Source organism: Macrobrachium rosenbergii, chromosome 6 (genome assembly GCF_040412425.1).
Source record: "Macrobrachium rosenbergii isolate ZJJX-2024 chromosome 6, ASM4041242v1, whole genome shotgun sequence".
NCBI lineage: Eukaryota > Metazoa > Arthropoda > Malacostraca > Decapoda > Palaemonidae > Macrobrachium > Macrobrachium rosenbergii.
The window spans coordinates 26,202,610-26,219,094 of NC_089746.1; the positions used below are offsets into that span (position 1 = coordinate 26,202,610).

Below are 16,485 nucleotides of genomic sequence, written 5' to 3' on the forward strand. Positions count from 1 at the left end.
CCGCTTCTGATGTGTTCCTGACTAGTTGCCCTGGAGGTTACGATGTCCACCATCCTGTAGAAGATGTCAGAGTGAAGGTGAAGGAAGCTGCCCTGTGGAAGAGATGTTCCTGGCCATTGCGGTAGCTCCTGCCTTCCAAACCGCTTCCGTAGCTCCTGCATCGGCTATCCTGATCTCACCTGCTGCTTCTCCTGTGTTGTCCTGGGCCGCTTCCATTGTGTTCCTGCTTAGCTGCCCTGGAGGTTACAATGTTTCGTGTCCACCATCCTGTAGATGATGTCAGAGTGAAGGTGAAAGAACCTGCCCTGTGGGAGTAGCTGCTGTCTTCAACTTATCTTCAAATTCGTCTTCTGCTGCCTCTTCCCTTCCTCTCCTGAGGTTCAAGGGTGTCCCGGGAACCGGACAGACCTTCATCAGCCGAAGGAGAGGAAGCTGCCTCTTTCCTCTTGATGCCCTTGGGCATCTAGTGACTGCCTCCTTCCAAGGAGGCAGTGGGTCTCTCATTGGCTCTTCCCAACCTTTGGGTTAGGAAACCGATTTGCATACCCCTGGGTTTTGCATTTTGGGAGCTGCGGGCACACAGACTTCAGTTTGTGATCCTGTTCCCAGTCCTAGAGGTTCCGCCACTAAGACGGGGGCTGCTTTGGGCGCTCATTCACGAGCCGCTCCGAGTGCTCAAGATTCGTTGGAATATCGAGTATCCTGATCTCGTCTGGAGAGTACCTTTCCTGGCCCAGTTCGGGAGCAGTGCGAGAGAAGAGTCGAGGCACTCAGGTGTCTCAGCTCTTCCTGCCAGCACCACAAGTGCTCCCCGAGTGCTTACCAGTACTCGGTTGGGTTCCCAGCCTGGTGTCTCAATCCTGTCGGTTTGAATACCAGAAGCAGCAGGGAAGAGGTTCCCTTTGAGGGGAGTCCGGGATTTTTAAGGGATTAACTTTCTTCTTGGAGACAAGTTTCTCCCATTGGCTCTTCCCGCCCTTGGGTGGGAACCGATTCACATTCTCCTGTGGGGTCTCGCGTTTTGCGGGCTGTGAGAGTGCAGCCTCGAGAGCCACGCCCGCATTGCCAGTCTTAGAAGTCTATGTCTAAGACTGGTTCTGTGCCTGGCTCTTTTCGATTTCTTAGGAAACCAAAAGCAGCCTCTCCCAATTTTTGGGAGTCTTGTGGGTCACTCGAATTCTATGAATCATGAGCACTCCCCTGATGAGAGGCACAGGACGAGAGAAAGTGCTGCGACACCCAGGTGTCTCAGTGCCGAGACACCAGGTGTCTCGATACTGCCCGCCAGCTGCTTCCGTTGCTTGGCCGGGTTTCATCCTTGTGTCTTGAACCTTAGGGTTCGAGCATGCAGGATAGCAGACACAGAATTCACATTTGAACCTTCTTCTCAAAGAGCCTTGGCCTCAAAGGAGTTTAAAGTTTGGGAAACTAGCACTAGTTCACGGTAGACGAGTTCTGCCCTGTCCAGTTCTGATTGTGTTCGCTTGATTGGCTCGACTCAGCCCAGCTCATTCGGCTTGCTCGCCCCGCCCAGCCCCTGGTCGCACTTGCGAGACTGGCTCTGCTCAGCTCGGCTTACCCTGCCTGCCTACCAGTCCACCACATTTCAACCAATCTTGGATTGCGTTCACGTGATCGGCTTGGTTCAGTGCAGCTCTGCTCGGCCCCACTCGATTTTTCTGAATTGGGTTCTCGGCTCTGTTCGAGTGAACTTTATGCTCTCCCAGGAAAGCGCTTTGCCATGGCACAAGCGCTCTTCTTCCCCCTTGTGGCAGTAATCTCCTTTGGATGACTATTGCTCACGGTCTGCCTCTCCTGCTGGTCTTACTGGCAGGACAGGTAAGGGTACTAAATCTTTCTCCTCACCTGTTCTCTTTTCCTCTTGGTTGTTCTGAGAGGCGCAAGACGGACAGAAAGAGCTCCGAAGAATGTGTCTTCAGAGTTCGGCTGCCTGGCGTGCTGTGTGGTTTAGGTCCCGATTGTCTCGTAGTACAACCAGGTAGCCAAGGAGGGTTTCTTGGGATCTGTCAAGGTCTCCCTCCAGGGAGAAAAAAAAGTTAAGTACTGTACAGTATACCTTAGTTTAACCAGACTACTGAGCTGATTAACAGCTCTCCTAGGGCTGGCCCAAAGGATTAGATTCTATTTGACGTGGCTAACAACCAATTGGTTACCTACAGCTTATTGTGGAATCTGAACCACATTATAACGAGAAATGAATTTCTGTCACCAGAAATCATTTTCTCTAATTCTTCATTGGCCGACCGGAGAATCGAACGCGGGCCCAGCAGATTGCTAGCCTAGAACGATACCAACCCGTCCTATTAGGAACTCCTCCAGGGAGAGAGGTACAGGAGTTTCACGCTCTGGAAGCAGAGAGGGTCTTCCTCTTCAAGTTGCAATCGCCCTCATTTTTCCAGAGAACTTTGCGCCTATTCGTCAGCGCGAGGATCCCCGGGGACCGCCACAGTCCTTGATTCCGAGAGCGTTCTCGACCAGATGAATTCTTTTCTTCGGAGAAGGAGTTTATTGAGGCCAAGCCACCAAGCTTCTCCCCTGCCTCGACAGAGTATGAATTCTTCTTACCTCGGGGGGTCTTGCTGACTGCAGTTCTATTGGCAATTCTGGTGCTAAGAAGAAGGACTTTGTCCCAATTCGGTTCTCCGGTTTTGATAAGTCCTGAGTTGGCATGACCCTTAGGAACAAACCTTTACTTGGTTCTGCCTTTCTCCTTCAGAGATTTGCCAGATACCGTGGTAATCAAGGTTCGTACCAGGGCACTGCCTTGTCCTTTGGACAATGGCCAAGACCAAGGGGTCTTAGTCATCTTGACTTGACCTTGAGTTCAAGCCAGCCCCCTCAACTCCTAAGAAGTCCCAGGCATCAGAAGAAGATCGCAGAACACATAGCCCTCTTCTTGCCTTCTAGGAAAGTGTGCATAACTGTCTCTTTCCCCCCTCTTTTCCATAAGGGAGGAGGGAAGAAGGGAAGAGAGAAAGAAGTATCGACTGGGAAGAAGTTCTCTTACTGCAGGTGCCTGGATGAAATGATACTTATCAAGTCTCTGGAGCTGGCAGCAACATTGCCAAGACCTGGGAATGGATTCCTTCAGGAGAAGTATCAATTTCCCTTGGGTCTCAGCAATTCTTTTCAGTAAACTTCCATCCCGCTTCCTCTCCCGTGCTCCCGATTCAGGAAATGCCAGCCCGGCTACAGCTAATTGTCTCGGTATCTTGCCATCTTGCCATCTTGCAGAAGCTTCCCCATGGTGTAGAATGGAGGTCTGCTTCCATCCTCCTCCTTCTTTCCTCTTCGAAGTATGAGGAAAGAGTTAGGCTAATGCTTGATTGAAGGAACCTTTGAATATGCTTGCATATTCCCCTCATATCGTGTGACTACTTCCGGATTCGCCGATCAAGGAATAGGCACACACCTGTAAGACTTTGTCTTGAAGGTGTGTGACCGAGACGATTAGTACCTTCTCATCAACATCCTGGACTCAAGGCAGCCTTTTGCTTTTCTGAGAATTCAGGATGAGTTTTGCAACACTCCTTGCAAAACCACAGTAGTGGCATTTGTCGACAAACAAGAGGGAATCGTTTTTTCCTCCTGTTTCATCTGTCGACATTTGCAGGTACTCAAGTGTTCTATAGCACACTCAACAACTCAATTAGCCAGATGCATTCTTGGTGGGAATGTATTGGTAAGAGTGACTGGAATGTGCTGTTCACTCTTTTCTTCACAAAGAGACTGTTCGCCTGAGAGATCCCTACCATCTTTCTGCTGTCTCCCTGCACAACAAAGTCGGTAGTTTTTCTCGCTCCTTTGTACCAGACCCAAGGGCTGCTGCGTTGAGGCACGCTGTCTTTTTGGGAAAAATTGATATCTACATTTTCTCTCCATATTTGTCTGTTTTCCTAGGGGTTCACAAGCATTGCTCACCCCAAGTTACAGACAAATGCTGGAAGACTTTGCCTTTCGCCTGACCTGATAGCTCTGCTTCCGAGGCATCGAGAAGAGTTCTGCTTGACCCAACCTCCTGTAGCAACTACACAAGAAGCTGTTCTTCAGACAGTACATCCCTGTGTGTTCAGGACTGGGAGACCTTCCAGCTTTCCATGCAAACATAGGCTCTCACGCTGAGGGGCAACGGATATAGCTGGATATCTCTTGAAGTCCTCTGCAACACTATCCCAGGGACTGGATCCGGATGTTTTCGCTGGTGGGTGTCGTTGACGGAACTTCCTCTCGGGTCAGAGTCGCTCTTCAAGTCTGGACTTCTTGTCTTTGCCGCCAAGGGTTGCTTCTCTCCTTTTCATTTGTGAAGAACATAGGCCCTCGTGACCTAGTCTTCTGTCTGAAGTAGCCTTCTTCTCCTCAGTCAAGATTTAGCTAAGGAAGAGAAGCTTCTTCAGTCTTGCTGTCCCAGGGAACTGTTCCCTTGGTGGCATGTTATTCTCATTTAGGGTTCCTGTCCTGTGCTCTGCACGCACCCTTACAAGAGTCATTGGATAGAGATGTGCCCTCTTAGGACCATCTCTCATCTTGCACTGGCCTTGGCATAGAAGATGGAAGAACAGGTGAAGGGGATCAATATCTCAACTCCTTCTCAGATGTCATAAGTGGACTCCGAATCCATCGGCATCTATTGTCGGGTTCGAGTCCTTCTTGTTCCACTGGAGATGCTAGCTGTGTGGAAGCCATCTACTCCTTTCAACTTGGGACTTTTAAATCTCCAATTAAACCTCTGGGCTGGAACTTTGATGTAGTGCTGAGGTATTTGAGTATGCCTCCAGTCGAACTTGCTTCCCTAAAAAATATTTGATGATTAAGACTATTTTAACTGGTCTTAGCCTCAGTGGAAAGAATCAGTGAACTCCAGGCCTTCTGCAATGTGGGTTTAGTTCCCAAGGAGCATTCCTTTTTTTCCCCCTCTTCAGGGCAAAGAGTGACTTTAAACCTTGGGCTCTTCCTCATTCTTTTGGTAACCTGAGTAGAGTCCTTCCTATGTGTACAAAGGACAGGGGACCTTGAGTAGTGTTAAAAATCTTTTTTTTAATCCAAGAAAACTGGAGCTACCTATGTCAAAGAATGCCATCGCCTCTCTGTTTAAGAACCTAGTCAAGAAAGCACATGCCAATCCCCAAACCCTCTCCATACTTGCCTCACACTGTTTATGAGATATAAAGATTCAGTATGAATCATGCAGAGCTTTAGCCCCCATTCACAGCAGGGGAACTCTTATCCTGAACGATTAGGGTAGCTATGCTCTAGCCTTTCATATTTATTTAGGAACATGTCAAGTTTTTGGGGATTATGAAGGTGCCTATTTTGAGATGGGTAAAGGCCTTAATTCATATACTGTCATTGATCTGCTGGCTAGGCACAGGGCCTCTTGTCCCACTTTCATCAAAAGGGAGAGTGGCATCCCTTGCAAGGAGTCTCCAGTTGTTTCATGGAAATTGTTTGAGAAAATGGTGAATTCTAGACTAATGTGGCATCTAGAGAAAAATGGTTTGTTATCCTCTGTCCAATTTGGCTTTAGGAGAAGTTCCCCTCTGGACCCACTACTAAGACTATCATCCCGAATTCAGCAAGGTTTCTTAAAATGCAATCAACTATTGGAGTCTTCTTCAATCTCGAAAAAGCCTCTGACAGTACTTGGCGTTTTGGTATTAAGCAGCTTCATGACATGGGAATACAAGGTAATATGTTAAATTCCATTAGGACATTTTTAAGTGATAGGTACATTAAAGTTAGAATTGGAAATGCCTTGTCTAATGCTTTTGAGCTGGAGGAAGGCATCCCACAAGGCAGTGTACTGAGTGTCACCTAATTTGTTGTGGCTACAAACAGCATTGTTGCATGTGTCTCACCTCCAGTAAAGGCATCTTTGTTTGTAGATGACATTGCTATATATGTCACTAGTTATGATGCTATTGCAGGTTGTAATTACTCGACAAAAGTCAGGTAATGCAATCAGCAATTTGGCTGATGACAATGGCTTTCAATTCTCCCCTTCCAAAAGTGTATCAGTTCGTTGTCTTAGAAGTACTCAAAAGGAAACCATTCCAAATATTAAGCTCAAAGACACACTAATACCATATGAGGAGGAGGTGAAGTTTTTATGTTTGATTTTTGATGAGAAGCTAACATGGGCAAGTCATAGTGACTCCTTGATAATTAAGGTAAAGAAATCCCATCACATTTTAAAAGTAGTCTCTGGTTTGAACTGAGGCATTGATAAGAGGTCACTTTTACAGTTATATGACTCATTATGTAAGTCTAAGCTTGAGTATGATTGCCAAGTCTACTCTTCAACAAATGCCAGCACACTTAAGGGGTTGGATATAGTTCATCATGCTGGTTTAAGATTATGCTTTGGTGCATTTAAGACATCACCAGTTGAAAGCTTATATACTGACACTGAAGAGCTCCCTCTAGATTTACGTCAAGAAGAACTGGTACTGCGGTATATGATCAAATTAAGAGGTTCCCCTAAAAACCCTGTAGCATCCATTCTTAACCAAAACGATGCACATCAGTTTGCAAACACTGGACCATCCAAGCCTTTGCCTGTAAGAATTAATGCTGCAGTTGACAATGTGTCTATTAAAAACCAAAAAATTAAGGCAATACATTGCTCTAAGTTGCCTCCTTGGTTGACCCTAGAAACATTGGTCTGTCAAAAAGCTGCTGTTAAAAAATCGGTTAATGTCCAGGAAGTGAAGTCTCATTTTCTTGATAATGACCAGATTCATTAGGGTTCTGTTAAACTATTTACTGATGGATCAAAGACATCAAGTAGCATTGGTTGTGCTGTTGTTCATGGTAATAGCTCATATGCTGGTAGACTATCTAATGCAGTTGTGCCTTTATTTTTACAGCTGAATTTACTGCATTAGCCAAATCTCTTGAGATTGTTTCTACTCTACAGGGTAACACTTTCAGCATATACAGTACTCAGATTCCTATAGTGCACTCATGGCCATTAAGCAATATAACCCTAAATATCCAATTATTCAATATGTATTCAAGAATGGTTGTACAGTATAGGCTTGCTTCCAAATTCAAATTAGTCCATTTTTGCTGGGTCCCTGCCCAGGTAGGGCATTGTAGGTAACGAACTTGCTGACCATGAAGCAAGAGATGTCATTACTAAAGATGACATTCTATTTCACCATAGTCCTGCTACAGGTATAAAGTGGACTATTTGCTCATATGTCAAAAATAAATGGCAAGAGCGTTGGTCTTCTTCCCTTGTGGCCAACAGTAAAAATAAATGAAGATCAGACAAGAGTTTTGAACATTGGCCATCTGGATTCCAACAAAACCCTAGGGTAGAAATTCTATTATGTCGTCTGAGAATTGGCTCTACTTGATTGACCCACAGATTCCTTTTAGAGGGGAAACTGCACTAGTCTGTATAAATACTGTGGAACATGTGTTATTACATTGTTGTAGGTATGCTGCAGCATGTCAAAGACATGGGTTTGTGGGCAGGGATATAGCAGAACTGCTTGGTCCTGATGAATTGTTAATAACATACAGTACAGTAGTTGCATTCCTTAGAGACATTAACCTCTATAATGAAATTTTATATTGACCTCTTGGTACGTTGCCAGGTGTAGTATAGTATATACACTTTTACAGTTGTATATATGGTATAAGCGTGTTTATGGATATTTTTTATTTTTTACTTTTTTACACTGTAAAGGTTATATGCATATCCTAAATGCAAAGTTATAATTTTTATGGGAATATCAGTTTTGCCAGATGTTGATTTCACTTATACAACTTACCGGTGAATTACATATAGCTGTCGTCTTTGGCGTCATGGCAGTGTTATTCAAATTTGGCGCTAGCGTTCTGAAGATGATCCCTCTACTCCCGCCCTCTGCTCGGAATTGTGGGAGGACAAATCCCAAGGCATCATTAGTTTTGCCGTGCGAACGATGTCTGGTTCTGCTGTGGTAGTATTTCTCAACAATTCGAACTTCTAACAGTTCCTTTTTGATGAAGTACTTTCGGTTTGTTGTTTTGCTGGCGCTAGTTATTGCTTGGCGTTATTCTTAGTTAGACTATTATGTCTGATTCGGAGTTCTAGTGGTATCGGTTTGCAGCAAATGCTGCAAAACGTAACTATAAGCTTAATTTAGATCCGCACCACTTCTTGCTTTTCTTGCAGGGGCAAAATGTTCTGCTGACTTGACCTTAGCAGTGAACTACTAACTTTGTCTGACTGGAGTGCTTTGAGGAAGTGCATGAAGAAGCTAGAAAGATAGGATAAGAAGGCCTCTTCTGGGTGTGAGGTCAGGAGTGGTCAGAGTTTAGTAAACCTATTAACCCTGCTCCCCTGTAGTTCCTGTGGTTTACCTGCCCAGTTACCGTTCTCCCAGTCTGATAAATGTCCAGTCCTTATTCGTTTGTCTTCCATGCAGAAAGAGTAGAACCATTGCAACAGTTGTAGACACAGTGATAATGCAAGTGTTGTGCCTTGTGTGAAGAGTGTTTGTGGGGTAGCTTCTCGGCCATTCACGCTCCCAGGTCTAGGCCCCTGTCAGGCACTCAGGTTCAGGAGAAGGCTAGCTTGAAAGCCGAAAGGAGGTGAGTGGGACCTGTAAGAGCAGTTGCCCCCCTCAAGCAGTCCTGTTGCGCTTCCCAGGCTGCTGGCCCTCACCACCCGGTGAGAGGCGGATAGTGTCAGTGGCTCCAGTTGGAGTTCCTCTCCGCTAGGATTTAGCGTTTAGCCTTCTGGAGCAACTTTGAAGAGGTCTCGTCTGCTTTCACCATCGAAGATTCCTAGAAGAAGAGCTCTTCTGGAGGATCCTACCCTTCCTGTAGCTTTGGGCAGAACGGAGGATTTTCTTCCGTCGGACTGTCTCGTGCGTTGTCGGCTGAGCCTCCTTATAAGACAATTGCATCTGAGGGTCTGCTCACCCCCAGGCGCCAGCGACTCCTGTGACTCTGTTCCTGTGGCGCCTGCTCCAGCATTGATGGACCTCAACTTAGCTAGTGATTAGCGGAATCAGCGTCGTTTGGACACCGATTTTACAACTTTTGTCACAAAAATTCAGTCTCTTCTTTGGCTCCTCACGATGCCAGCGGCGCCCACCTCGACTCACTCTTTCAGTCGCAAAGGTAGCGCTGCCGCTTCGCCTCCGTTAGCGCCACACGGCGCGCCACTTTCATTTGCTGTGCCGATTGCGCCTCCTTTGGCGCCTCCTGTAAACCTGTGGCGCCATATGCCGACTGCTCTGTCAGCAGCCGCTCCGGTGGTGCACTTGCTGCGCCTTCATTGGCCACCTGTCGTTAATGGCACGGCGGCTCCTCCTTTGAGCGCCACCTTCAGTTTGCTGTACCAACTGCGCCTCCTTTGCGGCGCCCCTCCGATGGCTCCTCAACAGCTCAAACTCTTTGGTGACACAGCAGAAATATGTCACGGGCCTCCAGCCCCCCTGCGTGTAACTCAAGTTTCAGTTCAAGGGGACTGGATGGAGAAAACGTTGTCCAGCTGGACTTATCACAGTATCCTGACGAACTCCTCTCGGGCCAGAGGAGCAGTGTAAAGGAGGAGAAGTCTCGCAACTCTCTTCTTACAAGAAGCTCTTGAAGTTCTTTATTGAGAACTTCCCTGATTAGTTACCGCCTGCGTCCTCCGTCTCCAGGTCCCAGTACAAGAGGACAAGGCACTGCGTTTCTTCTTGAACTTTCACGAAAACTTGTCCTGTCCGTCTGTGAAGGCCTTAAGAAGATGGATGTGGCTGGCCGAGAAGGAAATTGGAAAGAAATGTCTTCTGTCTTCTCTTCTGTGTCCTTCGTGGCAGTTGAGTGCGAGACTGAAATGTTTTCCCTGGGTGTGGCTGCCTCCGCACAGGACTTCTCAGTTCTCCATGGATGCCAGTGGAGGACACGCACTTAATTCTCGAAAGGTTTCTTTACGATCCTCCGAACTGGATCAAGTTTTCAAAGCGTGTTTGGACTCTTGAAATAGTGAGCTTTCCTGGACTGGGCGGTGCGGCCTTAGCCAGGAAGATTAAGACACAATCTTCCTTCTGAGCTCTTGGATGATGTGGTAGGAGTAGTGGACTGCATTGATAGGGGCATCTGCGGCAGTGCAGTAGAACTGGCCTCTTTATTTACAGCAGGGGTTCTCAAAGAACCTTTGGTGCTCCTTCTTAGCAAAGGTGTTTCTTCAAACCAGAAGTCGGCTCTCTTGTTTTCTCCTTTGGACCAAGGCATCTGTTTCCGCAAGAGTTAGTTGCTGTTATTTCCAGGCGTTAGCAGAGAGTCAACCCAAGGATCTTTGTATGACAGTCCTGCCAAGAAAAGCGAAAAGACCTGTGCTTTCTACGCTTCTGTCATGATGTTTAGTCTCCTGCTTTCGTTTGGACAGTATAAAGGAAGATCCTCTAGGCGTATTTTGGCAGGGCCAGAGGAAAGGCAAAGCCACGCCTAGAACCTCGTATTTATTTGGAAGAAAATGAACCTTTTGTCCTCCATTCAGCGGTAGGAGCCGGACTGCAAAGGTTCTGGCAGAGTGGCTTAGCGGATCTCGGCGAACCTTGGGCGATCAAGTTTTTAAAGGAAGGATATGCCATCCCTTCCTTTCCAAACCTCCTTTAGTAGGCTCAGCGGATTTCTTTACAGGCGTACTCGCGCAGCTCCCGCGAAACTTCGGCCCTTGGCTCAGAAGTCCGAGCCATGCTGGAGAGGAAGCGATAGAACGCTTCATGCCCTCTATCTCCGGAGTTTCACAATCGTCTGTTCCTGAATTCTGAAAAGCATCAGAGGGGATGGATACCCGTCCTGGGCGTGAAGTCGTTGAATGTCTTAGTTCAGAAGACAAGAATTTCAGTCGGTCTTAGCGTCTTTGCATCAGGGATTGGTTTTAAATGGAGCCTCAAGGCGCTTACTTTCACGTCTAATACACCCAGATTCAAGAGGAAGTTCCTGAGGTTCGTCTTGAGGACAGGTGTATCAGTTCTGTTCTCTGCTTGGTCTGTCGACAGCCCGCAGAAGTTTCTGCAAAAAGGTCCTGTTATCCAGTAATGAACATCTTCACCTGGAAGGAATTCGAGTTTCTATGTACCTCGACGTTGGCTGCTCAGCGGCTTGAGAGAATATGGAGGAGACCTATCAAAGACTCTTCAATTAGCAGAGTCTCTGGAGCCTCATTGTCAGCAGAGAAAGAAGTCTTGCTTTACTCAGTCAGCAGATTTGTCTATTTGGGAGTGAGTCTGGACTCTCAGACTTTCAGGCTTTTCTGTCCAGCCAACGGACAGCCTCATGCCTGCAGAAGATCAGCGACTTTGCAGAGGAAGATTTGTTCCGCGAGCAGTGGATGAGCCTCAAGTGGGAACCTTGGCTTCAGTGGAGAAGTTTGTAAAGAACTGGGGCGCTTGAACCTGAGGCCTGCAGTTTACCTGCAAGAAGTAGCCCAGGAAACAGTTCGGACTCCTTCACCTTAGCCATTTCGGAAGAGATAAGGAGTGCCTCCGTTGGTGGAGTCAGAAGGAAGGCTGTCACAGAGACTTCCTCTTCAGCTCGAACCCAGACCTAACTCTGTTTTCAAACGCCTTGGACAAGGGCTGGGAGGCGACTATGGGGACAAAAGTTCGGGCCAGTGGCAAAGAAAGAGAGAAACTGGCATATCAATCGAAAGGAACTAAGCGGTTCATAGCCTGTTGGCCTTTCAACAAGAAGTGGAAGAGGCAAATGTCTTGGTCAGGCGGTTCAACACGACCGCTCTGGCATACATTGAGCAGGCACTCACTCATTGGTCCTCTATGAGACCTCGAGGAGCTGCTAGTTTGTGGAGAGATCGGGACCAGACTAATGCGAAGATTCATTCAAAGGGAGAAGAGAAATGTGTGGCGGACCTTCTCGCTTAGAAAGAACCAGGTGCCTAGCAGTGGACTTTACATCCCCTAGTTTACGAGGAGAGCTATGGAAGGTATGAGGCGTCCGCTCGCAGATCTCTTTGCAACGACAAAGCGACTGCGGCTGCCCGCTACTGCTCTCCGGTTCCAGACAACCGGCGGTTTACGTGGATGCAATGTTCATGAACTGGTCGGTTCGGATCTTGTACCTTTCACGATTCCAAGATCGGCAAGTCATCTCGAAGTTCTCAAGCCATCGGAGCGTAAGGATGACTCTGGTGGCTCCATTCTGGCCGTCCAGGAGTGGTTCCCAGACACTTCGACCTACTGTCAGACTTTCGAGACTTCTGCAGAGACCGGACATAAGACAGCGCACTTTCAGAGGTTCACAAAACTTGTCCGCTCTAAATCTGCCTTATCATGCAACTGTCAAGAACTCATGAAAAACACGAGGAAGCTTGGAAGCTATCAGCGAAGCCAAGAAAATCCTCTGAGCAATATTTACAGCGAAGTGGACACAGTTTGGAATCACCAATTGTCGAAGAAGGCGTGTCTTCTTCTTCGGCGTCTATATGAATTAGCCGATTTTCTCTTGTTCTCACCCAGAGAAAAAGCACTGTGCCTACTATTAAAGGGTATGAGGCCATATTGGCTTCAGTCTTTCGACATAGAGGTCTTGAAGTGTCTTTTGAGTCAAGACCTTTCAGATCAATTAGATCATTTGTCGTCAAGAGGGACCAGAAAGTTGGTGGCGTGGAATCTTGGCCGTGGTGCTGAGATAGTTCACGGTCTCAGTCCTTTGAACGATGGCGAACATCTCCTTGAAGAGATCTCACGAAAACTCTTTTGGTAGCTCTGTCTGACCAGATGAAGTGAGCTGTCGATAGATAAAGTGAAACTGCTAAGGGGGGAAGGCAGTATGTGTCTACTCTTGGTTTCTTGGCCAAGAGCGAAGACCCGTCTAGACCTTAGCCAAGGACTGAAATTAGGACCCTTTCCCCCAATTGGTCGGTCCGAAGAACCGAGAAGTACCTCTGCCCTGAGAGCTCTCAAGTTCTCACGTTGTCTGGAGATGCATGGGTGGTAGTATCTTCCAGTTTTAATCTTTGGTATTGGTTTTATGGTAATGTTAGGTGATCCCTCGTTTTGTTGTTCGTTGTACTGCGCCTGATCAAGGGCATCAGACTTGTCCGCACGCAGCCATGTTCTCTCGGCAGGTACTGTTTTTTATTGTGTCCGCACACGGATCCTTTATATCCTCTTGGCACAATATAAAGGCCAGCAGACTACAGAGGCAGTAACCACTGAGTCAGCTACCTTTAAAGGTAAGGAACCTATGTCTAACTTGTTGCAAGTAGATAATTCCAAGAATTTTATTAGCTGCCAGTGCCCCACCTCCTCAAGGTGCCAATCAGCTATATGTAACTACCGGGTAAGTTGTATAAGCAGAAAATGACATTTTTATGATAAAATAACGTTTCACTTATACTTACCCAGTAGTTACATAATCATAACCTCCTCCCCTCCCCTCACCTGGGCAGTTGGGCAAAACTTGATCGTGTTCTGGGATGGTTCCTGATACCCGATAGAGGGTGGGGGTAGAGGATCACCTTTAAATAGAACGCTTAGCGCTTAGCGCGAATTTGAATACTGACTGCCAAAGACGACAGCTATATGTAACTACCGGGTAAGTATAAGTGAAACGTTATTTTATCATAAAAATGTCATTTTTACCATAGTTTTAAAATCATTGTTTTATTTTATGTATTTAATTCATAAATTCATTGCCATGACCATTCATCCCAAACCAAATTCTTTATAGTGCTGAATAATCCCTCGGATTCCAGTGCTTGGCTTCAGGCCTAAATTTCATATTCCATTTCATTCCATTCCATTATGGCTTAGTTGTGGTTGTAGCTTCGGCAGCTCTGTAGGCTTGAGGCATGGACATAATTACCATTCTGTGTTGCACATCATCAACCAGTGGCCATATTTTGGCCCCACATTCCACCTCCTATGTTAGTGGACTTCACTTGATGAAGATCCTCATCCAGCAAGTACTTGCCGTTGGATTATATTCATCAGGTAAGCAGTGATAAGGATATTTGTAGTGATATCTAATAATTTGGTTACAAGGAATCTTGTACCTGCCTCTAGCACACAGTGTTGGAGTCAGTAAATTATAGAGGGTTAGTTTCACCTCAAAAGTGGTGATTTTTATGATAAAATCAGGTTTTTAGGTAGTTACCCTCTAACATAGAGAACCCTCCCTCTTCCCCTCTCAAGGGTTTAAGAGAAGAATGACAACCAAAACTTTTGCTGTCTTACCCCCACACTCTGAAGAGTGGGGGCAACTATCAAAAATGTTCTTTAACGATTGTTTCAATTTTAACGCTTAACGAACTCATGCCAGTTAGTCGCAGATAGAGCAAATGATGGAGGTACCTAAAAAGCTGATTTTGTTATAAAAATCACCATTATATGCCTTCTGAATATCCAAAAATATGGTTAATTTTTAAGGTAATTTGCATTTTTCTTAGATATAGAAATCTTAAGTCTTTTATTCCTTTGTCAACAAGTTGGATACAACATGGTTTTCAAATTTGGTGGCAGCTTTATTTTTTTTTTTTTATTTACAAGGATACAACCTCAGTTCTTTTTTTTTTTATGGAGATTTACCATGTACAGTATGCAGGAGGGACTGACTTGAAATCATGACTGGTTTTGGTTTTGGTCTCCCACCTATAAAAGTCTGCTTTCTTGTCATTAGTGAACTAAGGGAAGGAAGGTTTCTGAAACTTCCTGTTTGTCCTGGCATGATTGATGCTAAAGATGATGGGGTTCGTGCCAGTGTGTGGCATGTCGTAACCTCACTTTAGGGAAAAGTGGTAATTTTTTTTTTTTTTTTTTGTCCTTAGTAGGTTGGGATGATTATGATATGTTGTTTTTCAGCCTTGAATTCACCGTTTTTGGGACTTTACAGAGACAACTATGTTATGGATATTGGTCTATAATTTGTTTTTTTCCTGTCTTTACTTGGTTTTGCTGTTGCTATAATGATTGCATGTTTGCCAGTCTTTTGGAAACCATTTTTTGTCAATATATTTTTTAAGAATAAAATATGCCACTTAAATTTACTAATTACAGGTACTGAATATAGGGCGATGTCTGCTAATGACATTGTGTTGTGGGAGTATGGAAAATAATACCGTAGGTATGTATTGTAAACTTCTTAATTTAAAAAACCCAAGTTATTGTTATTAATTACTTATCCCAGTGGTGAACAGACATCCTCATCTTGGGCGCTGTGTGCATTGAAATTGCCAATTAACAGTGATGGTTGTGACATTCAAGTTAGCGTGTCTTGCAAATCAGAATTATTCTGATTACAGCTTGGTTATGTACAGTACAATATATTGCAAATTAGTATGTGATTGTTTGGGAACATGTACAGTAAGGATAAAGAAATGAAGAGCTTTCTATTACTAGTTTATCTTGTGTAATCATGTGGACATCTATTGTCGTTTCAAATTCACTCTCAGATCTCATGGGCTGACTTACTAATTGATATTTTCAAATTTGTTAGTCCTATAGCCCAATGTGTTGAAGGGAGAAATACCCAAGATTATATTGATAACGTATCTATCTTAGTACTTTACCTGAACAGTTTCTTGTTTGGAGTCTGATTATATTCTTTTTGATTATATAGTTATTGAAAATCGTATATGATATGATTAACTGCTTTGCTGTTCTCTTATGAATTTTGAATGGTTCTATATTTGCATTTTTGTACTTTAATTTTTTGTTGTACTTTTTGTTATTGCAAATTGTAGATATATGTCAACTATTTTTGGAGTCAACTTTTAGATTCTCCACAGTTTTATTTTAGGTTTTTGATCATATATAACTTTATTTTTGTTATCTTTAGTGATGTTTGTTTGATGAATGGAATACTATATTATAGATTTCCAGGTCTTGTACATGTATCTTTTTATAGAAATCAAACAATATTTTTTTAAATGACTTCCCCATGGAAGTATTTTCTTAAAACTACAATTCCTTGAATGCAACATTCACATTATCTATTTTTGTAATTGATAAGCAATTCTCAGATTGTTGTATTGAGATCATTTTCACCAACCAGTTGTTTTCCTTTATTTTTCTAAATGACAGCTCTTTGGATGGACATCTAGTGAGTAAAATAACTGTCTAGTCTCAGGTGATATTCTTTGTCCATTTTAATCATCTTCACCAATTTTGGATTGCAGAAAGGGATTAAAAGTGGACTCAGGTTGGGTAAGTCATCTTATGTTTTATCTGATTTCTTTCTGGGTCTTGATACAGTTCTAAAGTCTTATGGCTGAGTTACTATGGAGGGAAGAGTTTGTACCAACTTCTATACTAGCACCATGAGTCATCAGTTGTGTTGAGGGATTGTCTGAAGGGCCAGGGATAATTGAAGTTTTTGGGGCTTGCTCATGTGGCTCTAGAAAGGGAAAAAACATTTCTGAACATTTAGAAAAAAATAAAACACCATTAACCTTATATGGCGCTCAAGCGTAGGGTAAGACTACTTGATGGGACCGAAAACAGTACATGCAGT

General features: G+C 44.7%; 1 long non-coding RNA gene across 1 annotated transcript in view; it reads left to right on the forward strand.

The window, feature by feature from the left end:
* Positions 1-16,485, forward strand: part of LOC136839375 (uncharacterized) — a 32,450-nt gene that overhangs the window by 4,939 nt on the left and 11,026 nt on the right. The window contains exons 2-3 of the long non-coding RNA XR_010853307.1: positions 15,030-15,096; positions 16,056-16,178. This is a non-coding gene — a long non-coding RNA (uncharacterized lncRNA). The remainder of the gene's footprint in view (positions 1-15,029; positions 15,097-16,055; positions 16,179-16,485) is intronic.